Consider the following 22649-nt stretch of genomic DNA (forward strand, 5'->3'; position numbering starts at 1 on the left):
CACAGTGGAGAAAATTGCATTGTGAAGAGGAGTTTAGATATAATTTGGACAATCTATGTGACATTGCACATGCGAATGATCTACAAATTATGAAGTTGGAAGAAGACAGGACATAAAGGCTACCTTGCATGAGTAGACCAAAAACTCGTGGTTAAAGAAGAAAGGGGAGGCAAAGAAAATTACAAAATTACATCTCCTAATTCAATCCTATCTTCATTTCAGTGAAAACAATACACAATTTTGTGCCAACCAAAAGCAGAGATTAGTTCTCTTACCTGAAGATGGACGCAAATTTTATTCAAGAACGTCCTTCGACATGGACGAGCAACACTTCATATTTAGAAGGTCAAAGGATAGTTGTGCAATTGAAAGCTGTGAATGACTGTGCTGAAAGGGGTGTTAAATTAATGCAAGATTATCATGGACTACTGACTGTAGATTAGAAGCAAAAGCAATTTGTGTTGTGTTCAAGAACATGGTACACTGTAACCAGATTGCAAGAAAGGAGCACTGAACAGAAAGTATCCACAAGAATACTAAATACCATAATACAATCTAAAGAGTAAAAGTGTATTAAATTGTAATATAAAATTAGATATTAACACGTTCAATGCTATTGTTAACACTGTTGACATTAAGCGTGAGTGCGACATAAGTTACCAATGTCTCATACTGTACTTCGCTGGTGTGCGTCACGAGGCACGTGTGCCTCGTCCTACGGAAGTAGTTCTGCGGACTGCCGGTGGATAGCGAAAGTATATTACTTCAAAATAATTAGATTTACAGCGGCAAGTCATGTCAAGTTCTCACATTCCTCAGCAGGAGGATCCACCAATGCTCGGCTTAGCAGCAATAATTATTAAAGTCCACGAGTCACCCGTGCCTCGCGTAGCACAGAACAGAGCGTTAACATCCCTTTCTACATGTTGGTAAAGTTTGATTTACATGAGCATAAATGAATTTTTATATAAACAATAAAATAACATTTTTATTTGCTTTATAATAAAGGCACTGCATATAAAATTTAAAATAATATTTTTTTAAATAATACTGTTCTCTATTTGAACCCAATTGTCGCTTTCTTTTCACAGACATCAAAATTCCCTAAACTATTTACACTCATGATCTCACTAATTTTGTTATTATACAATGGCAATTTTTATTTTGAACACAGTAAGTTCAAATTCAGCATTTATGAACCTTATTAAAACATCCAATACACATGAATGGTTTATTTGGGCATTCCTCACAGTACATTGTCACCTGCTTTGTTTTCTTGTCAGCGTCTTTTGATGTGTCACATTAATATAATAGAGTTTGAGGGATGTTCCACCATTCAACACATTGTAAAAATATATTAAATTTATTGGGCGAAGACCGGTTTTGACTCCCTTGGAGTCATCATCAGTTCTTGTTGAATATCAAATCGAGGGGAATATGATAACAATCATCATTAGGGTTGCCTACATACAACTCGACTGGTTGACATAAGACATCATAATAAAAAATTATACACATAATGGCGATTGCCTAAAAACACATCAATGGGTTGCAAAACATACACCTTGAACTGTAACGTACACATGGTATGCAATACTTGGAACTTAAAGAGTTCTTAGTTCTGGTTTAAACTGTTGTATGTTCATGGAACACGGAACACTGGAAACATATGCACTGGTTGAAAATATATACAAATTGACATGAAACACATGGCGCTTTAAGAATGTTCTTGGACTTGTTGGTCTTGTTTCTATGTAATTAAACTGGATGAAATATATACACATTGAAATGAAATGCACACAAAGACAAACTACTTGGCACTTAAAAAGTTCTTGGTTCTGGTTTAAAAAACTGTCGTGTGTTCGTGGAACTCGGAATACACTTGTTGGTCTTGTTTCAATCTACTGGAAACAAATGCACTAGTTGAAAATATACACATTGACATGAAACACATGGCACTTTAATGTTCTTGGATTTGGGTTTAAAAATACTGTCATATGTTTGTATAAATCAGTCAGTGGGTCGATGACCTAGACGTTAGCCCGCTTTAAACAACAAGCATCACCCCCATCATCATCATCTTCAAACTACGGAATGAACTGGCAAAGGAATGCAGAGCGATTATGTCAACTTTCTTCTTTTATTCTTGCTATTTAGGGGACCTCTTATCATTAAGAGCATGTGATTCATATTAAGTATCTCGTTTTTCACGGAAAGTTCGACAGTTATTTTTTAAAACAGTAAATACATTTTCTTTAGGAGACTTAACTAAAGTCAAAATGAGATACTCCATAACCCCTTATTCTACATTATTCAAAAGTACACTATTAAATAACAAAATGAAGCATTTGCACTGCCACGGTAGAAAAGCACTGACAAATCCAGGTGAGGCATTTTCAACTTTTTATCATACATTCAATACATCAAATTATTGTACGATACACTCGCCAACAAAACCGTGACTCACTCGTTAAAAAAACCTCTGAATTTATTCCGCACTTAAAAAGCTTCAGCTGGAGCTGCGCAGTTCCTCACATTGACGGGGTAGCTCCTGGAAGTACATCTTCGTAGTCTAAGTGTTCAGCCCCTCTATATCTATAATCACATTATGCAAAATACAAACAGCCTGAACTATCAGTTCTGCTGTTTTGAATTTTTGACTACAGCTAAGAGTTGCCAGCAGTGTGTGTGTAGGACTGCTGCAGGGTAAAAGCTCCATGGTGAGCAGCCTGGCTATAGCCAGCAGCGAGGTGCTAAGGTGAGCATCCTTGTGCCAGCAGCGAATCTGCAGCATAAACGTACCCTAATAGACATGATATAGGCTTTTGGGCTTATAATAGAGTAAATTAATGTATTATTTGGGTCCACCTTTTCAATACAAAATGTAAACAGTTTAAATTACATAAATGATTTAGGGACTAGTTTTGACCTAATACTAGGTCATCGTCAGCCTAAAGCAAAATTAGAACACAAACACTGAAGAAATTAAACAATGTAAAGACACGTAAGATCTCGTAAAAGTGCATAACATGTGAGATATTGTGCAGCACTATGTTAAAAAATAACTCTCTGAAAGAGATTCATAATAAGTCCAGTGCACATTAAAAAGATGTTATAGAAAGGAATCCTTGAGTTGCTGGATAAGGAGATTACAATATGCTGGCTCCTTTAAGATGCAGGTATCCAACTGAAGAACCACTGAGTCAAAGTTACGTCGTTTATTTATGAATAAAAGTCCAGTGCGCCATATAGCATTAAAAAGTCCAGTGCGCACTAAAAAGATGTTATAGAAAAGAATTCTTGAGTTGCTGGATAAGGAAATTAGAATATGCTGGCTCCTTTAAGATACTGGTATCCAATTGAAGAACCACTGAGCCGAGGTCACGTTGTTTATTTACGATTAAAGACCAGTGCGCCGTATAGCATTAAAAAGTTGATAGGGATGGAAATTTTTCAGTTGTGGGTCAAGGAATTCAACACATGCTGGCTTCTTAAATTTGCTGCTGTATATTCGAAGAACAACTGAGATGAAGTTACGTTTTTTAAGATATTCATAGACGTAAAAGCACATGGATGCTGGAAAGGCTCTTCAGTTTTTTGGAACTTGAAGGAAGGTAACTGTTACGCGTGGAGGCTTAAGAATCCAGAGATGCGCTACATTATGTTAAAAAATAGAGATCCATAAAAAGGTCCAGTGCGCCGTATAAAAGTAACAAGTTGTAAAAGTAATCCTTAAGTTGTTGGTCATGGAAATCGAAAAAGGTTGGTTTTCAAGCGATGCTGTTGTTCATTCAATGCTGTTGTTCATTCAGAGATCAATTGAAATTACAGTACCATAACATTGTCTTCTCAAAATGTTTAAAAACTTTAAATAAATGTCGATGTGAAGTAAGATGCTAGAAGAAAGCTCTTCTATTTCTAGAATCTTGGACGATGGATGTTACGCGAGGAGGATTAACATATATGGAGTTAAATAAAGGTGGATATAAATTCACAGTTCAATGCGGACCATACATTTGACTCTGAATAAATGACAGCAAGGAAAGAAAGAAAGAAAGAAAGAAAGAAATAAAGAAAGAAAGAAAGAAATAAATTTGGTCAGGAAGAAGAAAATATTTAAATAAAATAATTATGTCATAAGGGAATTAACGCGTGATGTAATAAGCTGAAGAGAGAAATGGGGGTAGGTGAGGTTCAAAGGAAATCTTGAGGAGGAGAAGGGAGAAAAAGAATGGAGGAGAAAAAAGGGGGGAGGGGAGAGGATATAAGGTGGGGCTGAGGGATGTGGGAATATGGAAGATTGTTTAAGAAAACTACTATAAATAGAATGAAAAATTGGACCTTTAATATTTGATTTTGATTGTCTGAAAAGCTGAATGAGCAGGTCAAAAAGAATGTTCGATTTTTCGGAAATGTCATTAAGATTGAAGTTTGGATTAACCCCTTCGGTGGCGGGTTTTGGCAGACCTCCTGTGCCAGAAAAGTGAGGTTTTTTCAGAGGAATTTATTTATTTTTAGGAAGCAAGGAATGAGGAACAATTATTAAGGGAACACATTCATATATTATTCAAGGTTAATAAAAACTTACTTTACACTCTATTTACACTTTTTTACAGTAGGCCTGCGATATAGTTTCATAAAATATTGGTGTTTTGAGTAGGGCCTATACTGTCCTGTGAGCAATGCATTTTTATTTCAGGCTTTTGTATTATTCCCATCAGCAACACTAACGCAATAATTTCAGGCTTTTGTATTATTCCCATCAGCAACACTAACGCAATAAATTGCCAAATTTTGTAAGAGCTTCCTTTTTCCAAAACTGTACCCTTCCATGCGGAGATTTATTTACAAGGTTTTCAATGCACTTAGCATAGGGCCAACAAATGTTTTCGGTCACTGTCAAATTTACAACTTCATCTGTTAGAATCAGTTCAAAACAGTCAATCGCACTCACCTCTGGTAATAAGCTAAGCCTCACACCAGGATTTCCCGTAAATGGAATAATATTAGGTCGCACACTATCCCCAGGCTTACACTTTTTCCAAACGAATGTATATTCAACATCTACCACCACCTTAGCGTCTGACGTAATATCTTCTTCACTTTCACTAGAATTACTAAGGTCATCATCTGAAGAATCAATAGAATCATTATAGCTACTATCAGAAATACTAATGTCACTTAGAGATTCATCTTTGATGTAGTTCCTTATTTTGTCTTCAGACAAACTTCTCTTCCGTTTCGCGCTCGCCATTTCTGTTTACCTCGTCAGCTGGCCAGAGGTTGTATATGTAAAGTAGAGAAGATAAGGCATATTTTAAGCCAGATGCTACGTGAATACAGCTGGAAATCCTCCTGCCATCTGTTGAGAATACTTGAAAACATTTTCCCAAGCGATTAGAGTACCCGAGAAATTATTGGGCGATCGCGAAATGAACACTGCAGCTAAACGAGAATTTCTCGGGCGGTGACATTATGGGCAGGCGTGCCACTGAAGAGGTTAAAATATTGGTCTAGATTTATAAAGCAATTCTCTGTTATGTTAAGCAGGGGTCCTTTATTCATAATTTTGAGAATTACCATATCATGTTTAATGTCTGTAAATTTATCATTATAATCATTCATGTGTTGACTAACTGCAGAAAATTTATTGTGGTTTAGGGCATTGACATGTTCCAAGTATCGTATTTTAAAGCTTCTTCCTGTTTGTCTAATACAAGAAAAATTGCAGCTGTTGCATTTTACCCTATATAGACCAAATTTTGAACATATCAATGCCCTAAACCACAATGAATTTTCTGCAGTTGGTCAACACATGAATGATTATAATGATAAATTTACAGACATTAAACACGATATGGTAATTCTCAACATTATGAATAAAGGACCCCTCCTTAACATAACAGAGAATTGCTTTATAAATCTAGACCAATATTTTAATCCAAACTTCAATCTTAATGACATTTCCGAAAAATCGAACATTCTTTTTGACCTGCTCATTCAGCTTTTCAGACAATCAAAATTAAATATTAAAGGTCCAATTTCTCGTTCTATTTATAGTACTCTTCTTAAACAATCTTCCATATTCCCACATCCCTCAGCCCCACCTTAATATCCTCTCCCCCTCCCCCTTTTTTCTCCTTCCGTTCTTTTTTTCCCTTCTCCTCCTCAAGATTTCCTTTGAACCTCACCTACCCCCATTTCTCTCTTCAGCTTATTACAACATGCGTTAATTCCCTTATGACATAATTATTGTATTTAAATATTTTCTTCCACCTGACCAAATTTCTTTCTTTCTTTCTTTCTTTCCTTGCTGTCATTTATTCAGAGTCAAATGTGTGGTCTGCATTGAACTACGAATTTATATCCACCTTTATTTAACTCCATATATGTTAATCCTCCTCGCGTAACATCCATCGTCCTTCAAGATTCTAGAAACAGAAGAGCTTTCTTCTAGCATCTTACTTCGCATCGACATTTATTTCAAGTTTATAAACATCTTGGGAAGACAATATTAGGGTACTGTAATTTCAATTGATCTCTGAATGAACAACAGCATCGCTTGAAAACCAACCTATTTCGATTTCCATGACCAACAACTTAAGGATTACTTTTACAACTTGTTACTTTTATACGGCACACTGGACCTTTTTATGGATCTCTATTTTTTAACATAATGTAGCGCATCTCTGAATTCTTAAGCCTACACGCATAACAATTACCTTCCTTCAAGTTCCAAAAATCTGAAGAGCCTTTCCAGCATCCATGCGTTTTTACGCCTATGAATATCTTAAAAAACGACGTAACTTCATCTCAGTTGTTCTTCGAATATACAGCAGCAAATTTAAGAAGCCAGCATGTGTTGAATTCCTTGACCCACAACTGAAAAATTTGCATCCCTATCAACTTTTTAATGCTATATGGCGCACTGGTCTTTAATCGTAAATAAACAACGTGGCTTCGGCTCAGTGGTTCTTCAATTGGATACCAGTATCTTAAAGGAGCCAGCATATTCTAATTTCCTTATCCAGCAACTCAAGAATTCTTTTCTATAACATCTTTTTAGTGCGCACTGGACTTTTTAATGCTATACGGCGCACTGGACTTTATTAATAAATAAACGACGTAACTTCGGCTCAGTGGTTCTTCAATTGGATACCTGCATCTTAAAGGAGTCAGCATATTGTAATCTCCTTATCCAGCAACTCAAGGATTCCTTTCTATAACATCTTTTTAATGTGCACTGGGCCCTGTTTCATAAAACTGAAAATGAAAACCTACAACCTGTTTTCCAGTCAGTGACTGGGTCAGGGATGTAATGAATGAATCATATATAGGCTATTATTACGGTGGGGTCGCCACTCCCAAAGTGATATATTAATGAGTGATAGATGCTACGAAATGAGAATGGAGAGTGTTGCTGGAATGAAAGTTGACAGGGAAAACCGGAGTACCCGGAGAAAAACCTGTCCCGCCTCCGCTTTGTCCAGCACAAATCTCACATGGAATGACCGGGATTTGAACTACGGTATCCAGCGGTGAGAGGCCGACGCGCTGCCGTCTGAGCCACGGAGGCTCTCTGTTTCATAAAACTAATTAATAATATTAGAACTCATAAAATTAATTATTAGTTAACCAAATTCTGTTTCATAAAGATTTTTTTTTTTTTTTTTTTTTTTTTTTTTTGCTAGGGGCTTTACGTCGCACCGACTCATAAAGATTTACACATGACTAATAAAATATCTTCACTAATAATATTAGTTCATTAGTCAGCTGATACAAATGGAGGTTAGAATCGGTCTGTTGCATATGTTCTTGGTTTGGGTTTGTTTCTAGTAGTAGGCTAATGCTTGACTACAACCGACTATTAATCCACATGTTCAAAAGGCTCACTTGATATTTTCGTTGTTACGAAATAGATACATGTGAAAATGGATAAAAGAATTGAAAAAATGTGAGAGAAGTTTCTTTGCAGAAAGTGATTGAGTTAAAGCGTCAACTATTCGCAGCCTTTTGCACACTATAACCCTCCTTGTTCCTTTTACATTTTTATTTCATGAGCTCTTAAAAATCTCTGAGATGGACTAGCAAAATCTTTGTTTACTATGCCCTATTGGTGGAGGCGGCAGGATAAAAGCCACGGTATCCCCTGCCTGTCGTAAGAGGCGACTAAAAGGGGTCCCAGGGCTCTCAACTTGGGAGCGTATGTTGGCGAACATGGGGCACTGAGATGAGTCCTGCCATTGCTTCAACTTACTTCTGCCAGGCTCATTTTCATCTACCCTTCTAACCTCCCTTGTTCAACTCTTGTTCTTTTCCGACCCTGACAGTATTAGGTTGAGAGGCCGAGAGAGTCTTTCATTTTCACGCCCATCGTGGCCCTTCTCTTTCTTTAGCCGATTCCTTCATTTTTCAAACTGTCGGATCCTTTCAATTTTTCTATCTGATTAGTGTTATTATAGATGATGGTTGCCTAGTTGTAGCCTCATCTTGGTTTACTTGTGATATAAGCCAAGATTTTAAAGGATACCTGGAGTGTCCGAGCAGAACTGCACTAGAGAAACACAATGATACTGTGTATCACTACCAACCGGTGGAGTGCAATGCGAAGCTGCTATTTAAAGGTTATGCTTCATTCCTTGCAGTGGAACGTTCTATTACCAATCCTATCAAGCAAATACTCAGTAGTTCTGTAATTTAATCTAAATCTCCCATTGTATTAATATGTTTGTTATATTCCAGTACAGGCTGTTTTTGACGTAACATTTACTGAACGGTGAATACCTACACTCGTTCCTTATCACTATTTGAATCATAGTCGACCATTTCAGTGGTCTTCATGATTTTATGCCAAAATATTAAAATACCACTCACTTTGGTTTTACTAATAATATGAATTATGAGTCAAAATACACTCATGGAAATAATCCTAATAATATGAGTAACTTTTATTAGTCATGTTGTCTCTGAAACAATTTACTAATATTATTAGGAACATATACTAATAATTTTGACTCATAAACTAATAACTAATATTATTAGCTAATAATTTTATGAAACATAATACTAAATTTATTATTAGTTAATATTATTGGTTTCTTACTAATAATATTAGTGAAAGATGTTTTATGAAACAGGGCCCTGGACTTATTATGAATCTCTTTCAGAGTTATTTTTTAACATAGTGATGCACAATATCTCGCATGCTATGTACTTTTATGAGACCTTACGTGTTTTTACATTGTTTAATTTCTTCGGTATTTGTGTATTAATTTTCCTTAGGCTGATGATGACCTAGTACTAGGTCGAAACTAGTCCCTAATCATTTATGTAATTTAAACTCTCTACATTTTGTATTGAAAAGGTGGACCCAAATAATACATTAATTTACTCTATTGTAATCACAGTTCAATACGGATCTATCATTATGAAACTTATTTCATTTAATTTTGGGCTTATGCCGTGTCAAGAAAATAATGTGAAATTCTTTACGTTTCGCAGAGAACTTTGCTCCAGATGGCTCCCCGGACGAATGAACGTACCATTTCCACTTCTATTACATCAAAATTCAAACACCTCATTGTTTGAGAAGTCTTTCTCGTGGACAGTCGGAGATTTTCTTCTGATGACACAGAGCAAAGTTCTCTGGGAAACGTAAAGGATTTCACCTTATTTTCTTGTAACGGCATAAGCCCAAAAGCCTATATCATGTCTATAAGTACAGGCTGTGAAAGCATTAATGGCAACATACCCTAATAGTTAAAAATCAGCAGACTGTACAAGTGCTCTGAAGAAGAAAATGTTTCCAGACTCCAAAATAGTGCATAAAGTGTCAAGTCCTTGCACAAAAACAGAAGCAGTTATCATCATCATCATCATCATCATCATCATCATCATCATCAATGTCCCGCTCCAGTCACCTGGGTGTGGTTAATAAGCCTCCTCCACTCCTTTCTGCCCTTCGACTTTTCCTGCTCCAAATTCTGCCACATCCAATCCAGCTTCTCTACTGTCCTTCCAAATCTGATCCATCCACTTTCTTCTCGGTCTTTCAACTGGTGTCTGTCCCTTAACTTCTCTTTCTAATACCCTTCTTGCTACCTGTTCCTTTTCCATTCTTTTTACATGTCCGAAAATCACCTCAGTCTTAGAAGCAATTGTGAACTATTTAATTTCTTCCTATTCTGTTGAGGATGCGACACAAAAATTAACCACACAGGCAGGCATTCTGTTTTGTAGTGTAGCCACTGATTCAAGCAAAAAAAGGAAATTGTTGGTATACAGACCAAGTGCCTGGACATTAAAAAAAAAAAAAAAAAAAAAAAAAAAACAATGAAAAGGTTCAAAACTATTACAGACTATGTTCACAGTAGTTTTACTAAGTTTGATCTAACTGATAAAACTATTGCTTTTTGTGGTGATAACTCCAACACCACATTTGGTGGGGTAGCAAGAGCATCTACACATAATGTGTTTGCCACATTTCAATAATCTACATAAGCAGAGCTTATTGGTGTGGGTTGTCCAGCTTACATTTTAAACAACTGTTTGCAACATGGCATGGATGCCCTTGATATAAACTGCCTGACAAAAAACGTTAAGCCCCAGAACAAGAGGTCCAATTTATCCCATTTCGGTATATATGCATACCATTGATGTGTGAGTAAATGATTAGATTTACAAGGACCTGTAATCTGTAGAACGCCCACCAAAGTGCATTTGTGATGACACCGTCCTGTTGTTAAGTTGTTACCAGTCAACTGCTGTGGGTCAGATAGCTAAACAAGACGTTCAGAGAGGCCTATGTATAGTACGAAGCACCCGCAATGCTTCACAGACACGTTACACATCCTATCCACCAACTGACAGCATTTGACAGAGGCCACATTGTGGAACTGCATGAGGCTGATTGGTTGTATTGTACAATTGCCAGCATGTGAGCCATTCAGATGTCACAATGGCTCAATGTTGGACTCAATAGGTACATGAGGGCACCCAATCACGCCGTGCAGGTTCGGGTCGACAAAGAAACACTACCCCGAGGGAGGACCGTCGTATGGTGCACCAAGCATTGCAGGATCCGATAACTTTGGCACCTGCCACCCGCGAAAATGTACTGGAGACTCTACAACATTCTGTGACTTCCCGCACAATGTCTTGACTCGCATCCACCGGATTGGGGTCCTACCGCCCCCAGCGTCGGTTGCCACTGACACCAGAACATCAACCTGCGTTTGGAGTGGTGCCTTGCCTGGGAAGCATGGACAGAGGAAGACTGGCATTGCATCATGTTGAGTGACGAGTCCCGCTTCTCCATAACCTCCAATGACCATCATGTGCAGGTTTGGTGGCATTGAGGGCAGAGGGCAGATCCTGCCCATATTGTAGAAAGACGCACAGGCGTAATCCCTGGCATCATGGTGTGAGGAGGCATAGGACATGCATTCAGTTCACCTCTAAATAGTGCTTCCGCAAACTTTGATGGCACAGCAATAAGTCACAGACATTCTGCGACCGCACATCCTACCCCTTATGGTACAGCACCCTGGTACAGTGTTCCAACAAGATAATGCAGATCCACACGCAACATGTGTGTCTATGGACTGCCTAGAGCAGGGATGGCGAACCTGTTCCAACTAGTGTGACATTTGAAGTCTGGTTTTTTATTCACAACTGTCTACTGTGCCACTTATTATTTTCGTTTGTAATGGCTACGCCTCCGCCCCCTCACCACCACCACCATTTTCCATCCCTAATTCAAAATTAGTTTTTTACGCCGCACTGACACAGGTAGGTCATACGGCGACGATGGGACAGGAAAGGGCTAGGAGTGAGAAGGAAGCGGCTGCAGCCTTAATTAAGGTACAGACCCAGCATTTTCCTGGTGTGAAAATGGGAAACCGCGGAAAACCATCTTCAGGGCTGCCGACAGTGGTGTTCGAACCCACTACTCCCGAATACTGTATACTGGCCGCACTTAAGCGACTGCAGCTATCAAGCTCAGTAAATTAGGTTTCATAATACATATATACATTGTGAAATAATATCGATTGCATACTTTGTGGTCGTATTTTGCCAATGCCGCAAAAATACGTAGTAGCCATGTCATTTATGTAGGTTCATAACTTGTCTTTAATAACACAAGAAAAGCATTTAGATCTGAATCAAGACGGTTACTAACTGTTGACTTCACGACGTTCACTGTAGAAAACAGCTGCTCGCAGGCGTATGACAACCCAAACAAAGTAAGTAGCGCTGCAGCGAGTATCTTCATGGCCGAAAACATTCTGCATCCGCACATCCTACCCCTTATGGTACAGCACCCTGGTACAGTGTTCCAACAAGATAATGTACATCCACACACAGCATGTGTGTCTATGGACTGCCCAGAGCAGGGATGGCGAACCTGTTCCAACTAGTGTGACATTTGAAGTCTGGTTTTTTATTCACAACTGTCTACTGTGCCACTTATTATTTTCGTTTGTAATGCATATGCCTCCGCTCCCTCACCACCATCACCACCACCACCACCACTTTCCATCCCTAATTCAAAATTAGTTTTTTACGAGATTTTTATGTCGCTCCGACACAGATAGGTCTGTTGCACGGATGTAGTGTTAAGTTCTCCGGCTTCTGGAGAGAGTATTTACCATCAACAGCACACTCGATTTTCATCAATGCTTCACCAAGTTGTACGAATTTGTTCAGCCATCTACTGCTTTCTTGAAATTCAGTCAACTCCATTTCTAAACTGTCAGTATCTAACCACCCAAAAATTGACCTTAATATCACTCATTTGTGCAATACGAGGTTTTGAAATAAAGTACAACAGTTTTTCCAAATCTCAAAATTGGGATAATCTCTTGGCAACTATTTGTCTTACAAAATTAAAAACAGTAAACAGTTACTCACTAAGAATAATTACGCGATGCTGGGAACCACAAAAAGCCAAACTTCACTAACTGACTGATGTGGGTGAGCGAATGGCACGTCGACAGCATCTGTTTATCTCACTTGAGTTCTGGACCTATCAGTGTTCCCTTAATTTACTTCCGAACTAGAATTTATATTTTCGGTATTTATTTCCTAAACCTGAAACACTGACTATACGATACGCAAGATATGATAGTCTACAGTACAAGACGCACATAAAAACTTTAATATGTGCATGGTATGTCACCGAAATCATGTTCGCGTGTATCTTGGCATAGGTTCGCCATCCCTGGCCTAGAGCATGTTGAGGTCCTCCCGTGGCCAGTAAGATCCCCGGACGTCTCCATCGTCGAACACATGTTGGATGACATTGGAAGGGGACTCCGTCCCACTACCAACCTGCGGGATCTGGAGGGACAGCTGCAACAACTGTAGATGAACTTGCCTCGGGAGAGGATCCAAACGTTGTTTGACACCATTCCGAACCACATAAAGGCACGCATTGCAGCCAAGGGTGGGTGCGACACCCTACTGACCTGGCGCCAAAATTCCACCTGTAACTGCCAACGGCCTTGTCTCCATCCCAATTGTAATAAGTTCAATTAAGGCACATGGTCTTTCAGCATATGTAGTTTCATTAACTTTCAACCACTCCTTCTGGGTGCTTAGCTTTTTTGTCAGGCATTGTAGATTTACTATCTATTATTCTAAAGATATACTATACAATTATTTCTCAATTTATACTGAGCAAGTCAGATCAGGATCATCCTGCTGCCATACGTGACAGTAGACGATACTGCCTGCAACTTTCTAGCCGAGGGTCTAGCCAAGACCAACTACAATATATCAGACCTTAACCGACCTATCGAAACTGTCCGTAATGGCGGCAGCTGGAGTGTTAGCATGCGTTTGTTTTGATTTGTGTAAGCCGTGTTGTTACCAAGTATTTACGGAAATTTGAATATTATTAATCGTACATTATATTTATTTATAGTCTTAAGAAGGTTATAGATCCTCTTTCAGTGCCGTAAGAAGCTATTTGTTCTCAAAGAGCTTATTTATTCCAACAATATCGGTGGTGATTAGGTTAATGTTGATTCTCGTGTTCTTGTCTGAAAGTATTTTCTTTATTTTTAGTTACCTATGCAGTATGTTTATAGTTTAATGTGCTGCGTGCCTGGATGTAAGTAAGAGCTTAAGTGTTCCCGTTTCCAAAAGACCTAGTATTAAGATAAAATTGGGCTAAGAGCATTCGTAAGGAAAACTTCGAACCGAATCATAGGACTAACAATGCTGTGTGGATTAATCATTTCTGAAATCAAATGTATTGTTAGGGATGACATTATATACCCATAGAAGGTGGTGATCTAATTCGAGTGCCGCGCAAACTTCCGAAGTTTAAACTAATGATGCCTATCCTAGCATTTGCCTTATCAGCCAACGTAACTTACTACAAAGAACATTAAATCAGTCCCAGGACTAAAATTTATAATTTAGAGACTAAATTAATCTTAAACGGTGACGCAAGAATGATGTAATAAATTTTCAACGTTTTAAAATGAACATGTGTAAACTAAACCTAACCCCATTTCCCGTGGAGTGAACATGAGGATTGTGTTCTTTTATACAAAATACAATTATGCCATCAATTCTGGTGAGTTTTAAGCTGACGAGTGCTTTAGATGGTCAAGTGTATCGTACAAATATCGCTTGTACCTACTCAACAATACAGGTGGATTTTGGAGGGTTGAAATTTTGTTGGAGAAATTTGTTTGCGTGTTTTACATAATGGGCTGTGGTTCATGGTGGTGTTACATAGTATTCCATATAAGGTTACCGTAATAATGTTCTTTGTTGACATCTATATATCGTATTTGCTGACCGGAGATTCATATGTGAAATATTTTTATACTCTCTGTCTGTTTCAACCTGACGTTGATACAACAATTCTCCTTTCGTTATTTTCCCCTCTGAAATTTAATTTAGAGTTGCAATACGCTTTAACGCTACTTTTGGTGTTTAATTATTAATATTTTGAGTTAGTGAGTTGCATTTCATGACGTTCGACTTGTGATATTTTCTTTAAGTGACTCGAAATAAACATGCATAACCTTTCTTTCAACCTCTCATATCGCACGCCGATGTCCGCCATGTTTATTCTGGATTACGGTCTGATGTAATTGTAGTTGGTCTTGGTCTAGCCATTACCAGACTTGACACCCAAGGCGCAGACCAAAGTAGTCCACCTTTTGGAGGCCAGGTGAAGCCTTTGTGGAGGAAATGGCACAAAAATTCACAAGAAAGGAGAACGTGGTCAGTGGTTTAGATGGTGGAAGAGGACCTCAGTCCCAATGGCAGATGAAACAGGAGAACTTTCTTCTGTCGACAATTTCTGTACTTCAGTGAAGCAGTTGCAAAAGGTGTCTGTAATCCTGAGGAGCAGCCTGAAGTTACACTTGGCAATATGTATAAAATGCCTCCGGGAGTGGCAATCCCATCGTAATAATAGCCGATATATGATATGGTACCTCTAAACTTGCCTCAGAAAAGGTTAGGGTGTACCCTGCAGGCGATGCACAGTTTCTTCAGTAGTAGGGGAACTGTGAAAAATGGACAACCAGAAACTAACATCATGAAGGTGACAGGAGAGGCAGGAGTAGTGATTTTATGGAGAAAGAGAGTATAAAAATGATGGGTTTGAGTGAAGTTGAATAGAAGGAGGAAGGAAAGAAGGGAATGAGGAAAGGATATACACTAATTAGAATGAGAACCGAAGCGAAGCACTTCATACAAGTGTATGCACCATAGACAGGGAACAAAGAGAAAGAAATTGAGGAATTCCTGGAGAAAACTAGAACAGGAGATAACTGATGTGGAACTGTTAAACACACAGGTGGGAAACGAAGACAAGAAAGGAAGAAGTAATCGGACGATATGGATATGTCGAGTTTTGTGAGAGGAATGAAATGACTGTGGGCAACACACGGTTTCGGAAGAAAAACAGCACGAAATTACAAGATATGGCTGGGGTGACCAAAGAATAAAATCAGTAACTGATTACTTTCCGGTGGAAGGATAAATCACAGACAGTTGATGGATGTAACAGCTTTACCAGAAGAAGCATTCGATGGAGATCATAGAGTTATGATAGCAAAAATGAGAGCGCAAAAAATGGAAAAGTAAAGGAGATAAGATATAGTAAAATGAAAGTGTGGAAATAAAAAGATAAGAATGTACAGGAAGAATTTCTGGAGAGACTGAAACAACAAATTCCAGTTACTGAAGTACGAAATGTGGAAAATGAATGGTCCGACTTCAAAAGGACATTTGTAAGTGGGGCAGAGAATGCCTGTGGTAGAACATCTACAAAAGTGAAAGAAAAGGAGACACTGTGATGGAATGAGAAGGTGAGAGAAGCAGTGAAAGAAAAGAAGAAAGGATGGCAAGAATGGAATAGAGAAAGAATACATACATTACATACATACATGATCATTATAGACTGTTATGCCTTTCAGCGTTCAGTCTGCAAGCCTCTGCGAATTTACTAAACGTTGCAACAATCCTCGATTTGCAACTAGTGTTGTGGCCTCATTTAGTTCTATACCTCTTATCTTTAAATCATTAGAAATCGAGTCTAACCATCGTCGTCTTGGTCTCCCTCTACTTCTCTTACCCTCCGTAGTGGAGTCCATTATTCTCCTAGGTAACCTATCCTCCTCCATTCACCTCACATGATCCCACCACCAAAGCCGGTTTATGCGTGCAGCTTCATCCATATAGTTCATTCCTATAATTAGCATTTATCTCCTCATTCCGAGTACCCTCCTGCCATTGTTCCCACATGTTTGTACCAGCAATCATTCTTGCTACTTTCATGTCTGTTACTTCTAACTTATGAATAAGATATCCTGAGTCCACCCAGCTTTCGCTCCCGTAAAGCAAAGTTGGTCTGAAAACAGACCGATGTAACGATAGTTTCGTCTGGGAGCTGACTTCCTTCTTACAGGATACTGCTGATCGCAACTGCGAGCTCACTGCATTACCTTTACTACATCTTGATTCAATCTCACTTACTATATTACCATCCTGGGAGAACACACAACCTAAATACTTGAAATTATTGACCTGTTCTAGCTTTGTATCACCAATCTGACATTCAATTCTGTTGAATTTCTTACCTACTGACATCAAGAATAACAAAGCAAAAAGAAGTATCTTGATAACAAAAAGGAAATGCAAGAAACTGGTCAAGGAAGAAAAGTTGGGAAGAATTTACACAAAAGATGGAAATGGATGGAGTTAGCAGTAAAAGAAGCTGTATGGAATTATATGAAGTAATAGGAAAGAAAGAGTTTATACAGTGCTGATGAAAGAGGAAGGTGGAGAGTTGGTAACACATCCAGAAGACATAAAGTGAAGACGGAAAGAGTATTTTTATATACTGCTGTATGTGAGAAACTGGGCAGAGGAGATGGGAGCAATATGATGTGATGACTTAACCATAGATGATGATATTACAATGCTAGAGGTGGAATTAGCAGTCCGTAAAATGGGGAAGGCACCAGGGATGGATGATATTAGTGAGGAAATGATAAAGGCTGCTGGACATGTTGGACTACAATGGGTGTACAGATTGCTTAAGTGCATACTGTACCAGGAACACTGATCCAAGTCAGAGTCCCCGCCAATTGAACTCTAACTACGCTCCGTACGTTAGCACACAGCTGACTGCAGCAGCAGGCAAAGTGCGATGTGGAATGTGTGACTTCACATCTCCCCTTATCTTGTCAGAGCAGGATTACGTCAGCCGGTAGAACATTCAAAACGTTCTATTGCTAATAAACTTTTGGGGGTTAAGATAAAATTAAGAGCACGTCATCATCATGTGAACCAATTTTATGTCCCTATTTTCAGCAAGTTTGAAGAGAATCCGACCAGAATCAAGGGAGATATTCAACAGGATACAATAACAAATTCCAACGATTCTTGTATAAAAGGATTGAAGGATTGCCAGTTAGCGGGTCAAAGTCAGTCATGTACCACAGTCGAGACCGGACGGTCGGCTGGTGGCATTATTCGTCGCAAAAACTACGGTTTCACCGAATGTCAAGTGTTTGATGAAGTTCTTTGTACGTACAAAACTAACTCCACAGTAACATACACCAGACTTACAAATTTTCAGTGTTGTTCATTCGCTAGTGATAAAACTTTTCAATGTGAACTTAAACAGTGTAATTTAACTTGGGTTCATTTACAAGTGACTTATCATTTCTTGAATTCAAGTTATGTGTTTCTGCGACTTGTATTAATTTCTACCCAATGCTTACGTTTCAAAATGATTGAAATATTTCGTTAAATAACCGAGTGTTTACATTTCAAATTGATCATAATATTTCTTCGGATGATAGACTTCGAACAGTGCATTAAAACCTAAGTTTTCATCAAGTGACTGAAATATTTTGACAAAGGATAACGTTATAGTTGAACTTAGGACTTCTCAAGTGATAGACGATTGAGATAGTACTTTGGATGCTTCACTGAACTTGTATTTTCACGAAGTGGAGATTATTTCTCGCATACTTCCTAAACATTCCATAGGTTCTTAGCTACAGACAGTATATTTGAACTTGTACTTCTGTAAATAGTATTTAATTTTCGCGCAGTCGAACCAAGGAAAGCCTATAAACAGACTCAACCGACGCAAAATCGGGAGGTTGTGGGTTCGGATCCCACTAGTGGCCGGTTGGCCATTTTTGTTCTGTACTTAACACCTCTTCAATACGTACTAAATGTATTCACAATTAAGTATTTATTTTCCACCTAGTCGAAAATAAATACTTAATTGTGAATCTATTGAAGTGCGATACGGACCATGAAGCTGATTTTATGTAATACTAAATGTATGTCAGGGGTTATGAACTTGTGTTGTTGGTCCGTATTGATTTGAGATAACACATATATTATAAACAGGAGAGTTTTCCACCTATTCAATACATAGTTGTATTTACAATGTTATTTACATTACATGGGACTAGTTTCAACCCTACTCGGGGTCATTATCAGCCATATTTAAACATAGACAATATTTGACAAAATCCTAAAACATGTTTCTAAGCAGTAAGAACCTTACGAATATATAATTTACAATATGATGTGTGGTTGAATTAGGCAAGGTACTATGGCGTCAAATGTTGCAAATGAAAGTGAAATATTACGAGTGACAAAGGTGAGCAATATATAATACAAGTACACTAAACACGCTAAAAAGTCTGGGTATAAAAGTACAAATGAGATGCTGTGTGTTGGAGGTCAATTTCAGTATGATTTCAGACACATGGTGTATCAGATGGAACTCAGTAGGTACTGGTAATACATAACAGTTGTGGACTGAGTGCTATGGTACTAAGAATGAACACAACATACATGACACATATAATAAAAGTATACAAGTATGTACAATGTTTGAGTAACAAATGTGTAGATGATACTCTCTAGAAGAATCTAGAGTTGATTATACACAGTATCAGCTTGAAGAATCTGTGAAGAGTTGATTATACACTGTATCAGCTTGAAGAATCTGTGAAGAGTTATTATATTTGTCTACTGCCTTTCCAAATCCATTTCATTAGGTTGTGACAAAATACTATAAAATTTCACATTTTGGTCTGTAGTACAATACGGTATTATATTATTATTATTATTATTATTCTACTGGCTATAATTAAGACTATGGCAGTACAATATAATGTGTATCTATTATGATGTATTAATTAAAATGCATAAATCCCAAATTACTTGTTGCGATTTACTGCTATTTTCCACCATCTTTTCAAATGCATTTCATGAAGTCGTGAAGAAAACTTTCGCGTTATACCCAGCCTCTAGTCGTTTTATTGAGAAAAGCCAAAACTATGAAGGAAGATATATTAACCTTTTAAGTGCTGAGTTACCACATGACTGTTTGGTACCTCAGTGCTGAGTTTTTTTTCATTCGCATGTAAAAAAATTTGTAGAAGCCTCAATTTTTAACTTATCAGTGAGAGGATTAGCTTAAAATGTTTATAAATGTTGGTTGTTTATAAATCTAAATACAAATGCAAAATCCTACACTTATGTTCAATATTATTTTGAGAGAAAACAAATTTACACTTGTGTGCCCACGCGTGCATTATCTTTATACAAAGTAAAGAGCCCAAAATAATATTATTTCCTAAAATCTATAGGCAACTAATACATGTAACTCCTTAGAAGTATATAAGTTGATATTTTAAAATAATTTCCAAACCTGGAATGTGGTGATAGTTAAATGTTTTCTACTGGTTGTTTGTGATGCAGATTTGTTCAACTATCTGCACCAACTCCACTGGCATAGTTTCTAAAAAATCAATGATTTTCGGGTTGTCATCAAACACTACTTGGCCCTCAGAGCCTGTCACAGTTACCTGAAACTCTGGTGAAGAAAAGTAATCCATCCGCCACGAAATTAGCGATAAAATAGCTTTTGTACTCAATGTGTTTTTCTTCTTTCGTTTAGAAGGAGGCTCTGTTTCTCTCTCATATACGATATTTTTGGCACACTCTCCATCACTCTCACTTTCAAAATCGCTAAACAATTCCTTAAAACGATTATCTCCATCATCACTTTCCACTGTGGTTAATAACTTAAAGATTCTGTGATCCGAAATAACATCGCTGCAAGAGCAAATAAATTGTTGTTCCGCCATGTTTGTTTACATCACAGATGAACTCCACAGACGTCTACAAAAAGCTCTGTAAGTTACTTCCCGAAGCTATAATCTCTGATCAGTTAGTTCTATATAATGAACAACAGATGGCAGAACATGTCAGAGTTCAAATTCGCACTCGAAAATGAACTGGGAAACTCAAAAAAATTTAAATTTTCGCGCACCGTCTATGAACGGGCGTAGCACTGGTGGACCGGCCGCGTCAGCCCGTCTATAGGCGGGAGTAGCACTCATCGGGTTAATTGTAAAGGGTGAGGTGAGATAAGAAATTAGCTGAAAAAACATACGTAGGTATCATATACTGTGTCAAAAATGAAAGAAAACAGAACTTGGGATAGAGAATGTACAGGGACACAAGGTTCTACTCTTCATGCCAGTGTGATACATCACGGCGGCTATCTACTGTACATCACAAACATGACCGGATCAATGTGGTTAATGTAGGTAATGTGGTTTTAGATTCTAATAAAGGCTTTAGATAAAAACATAGAAAGGGATTCAGCGATAGAGGGCCACAGAAAAATGATTGAATATATGTATGTAAACATCAGACATATTCCAGCTTCTTATGGTCAGCTGTTGATGAAGGTGCCCCTAGGTAGTTCTCAATTTCCACCCGCAGCAGCACACTGTTATACGCACGGAGCCTATAGGAATGCGGGAAAACCGAAACTTGAGGCAGCGGCCTCCTTCATCCCTAACCTAATTTCATCACCATGTGAGTGATTAATGAGTTGTTGACTAATGGAAAACAGGAATTTGGGAGGGTGGGTACACTACCTACCTAACAATGCAGTACAGTTTTACTAGAAAGGTCATATATTTAGTGTGCTTACAGTTAGCAATTGCAGAACTTTGTGCTGTAGTTACAGTGTAATTTTAAAAGTGATGGAAGGAAAGTGATGCATGGTTTTAGATCTGAATACAAAAATTAAGGTTTTAGAGATTCGTGAGAAAGACAAATTGTCTATTAAGCAGAAATGGAACGAGTTTTCAGACAAACCTAAAACCAAGAGGATAGCAGAGGGAATATGATATTGCTATACAGAATGGTGAAAAACAAAAGAAGGGATCAAGAGGCAATGAAAGCAATAGAATGTGATGATGGAACTCTGGCTCAAGTGAAGGAAAAATTAGACAAGAACTCTAAATCTACTTCGAAAAGCTGCTGAATGGGGATACAGAAAACATAACAATGGACAGAGAAGAGTCAAGTCGAGGAACCGAGTCTGAACCATCAATGACGTAGTTGGAAGGTGAAATGGTGCTCAAGGGCATGAAGAGGGGAAAGGCAATAGGCATAGATGAACTGAGTGCAGATATGCTTAGAGCAGCAGGAATTCCAGCAATCCAATGGTTGTCCAGACTGCTCAACAAGATAAGAGAGGAGAACACTATCTCAGAGGATTGGAAGATGGGCATCATTGTACCTCTGTTCAAGAAAGGACGCCGACACAAATGCAACAACTATTGTGGTATTACGCTACTGTCTCATGTTCTGAAAATATTTAAAAAAAAATAGAGAACTGAATCCAAGATACTGATGAACCAATTCTGGAGGAAGAATGGTATGGTTTTAGACCATGAAGGTCAACTACAGACCTAATCTCTGCAATTAGGATTCTAATGGAAAAATAATGGGAAAAGAACAAGCGCCTATTTCTAATATTTTTGGATCTTGAGAAAGAAATTTGGCAATGCATGAAATAACTTCAATTGCAAAACAGCCTCACAGACAAAGTGAAAATGCTGTACAATGGGAACAGGAGTTGTGTTCAAGTAGGATGTCCTTCATCGGACTGGTTTGAAATCAAGAGAGGAGTGCAGCAGGGCAGCTCATTGTCACCACTTTTATTTATCATTGTGAGGGATGTGATAATGAAATCTATTAAAAGAAAAGGGCATGGAGATATTAAAGCCTTCACATTGCGATCTGGAGTGAATCAGAAGAGGAATTGGGGGAGAGACTGA

General features: G+C 38.1%; 1 protein-coding gene across 2 annotated transcripts in view; it reads right to left on the minus strand.

Annotated features, from left to right (window-relative positions):
• spel1 (DNA mismatch repair protein spel1) overlaps positions 1–22649 on the minus strand; it is a 235254-nt gene that overhangs the window by 97680 nt on the left and 114925 nt on the right. The window lies entirely within an intron of this gene.

The sequence above is a fragment of the Anabrus simplex genome, chromosome 3 (genome assembly GCF_040414725.1).
Source record: "Anabrus simplex isolate iqAnaSimp1 chromosome 3, ASM4041472v1, whole genome shotgun sequence".
In the NCBI taxonomy this organism is placed as follows: domain Eukaryota; kingdom Metazoa; phylum Arthropoda; class Insecta; order Orthoptera; family Tettigoniidae; genus Anabrus; species Anabrus simplex.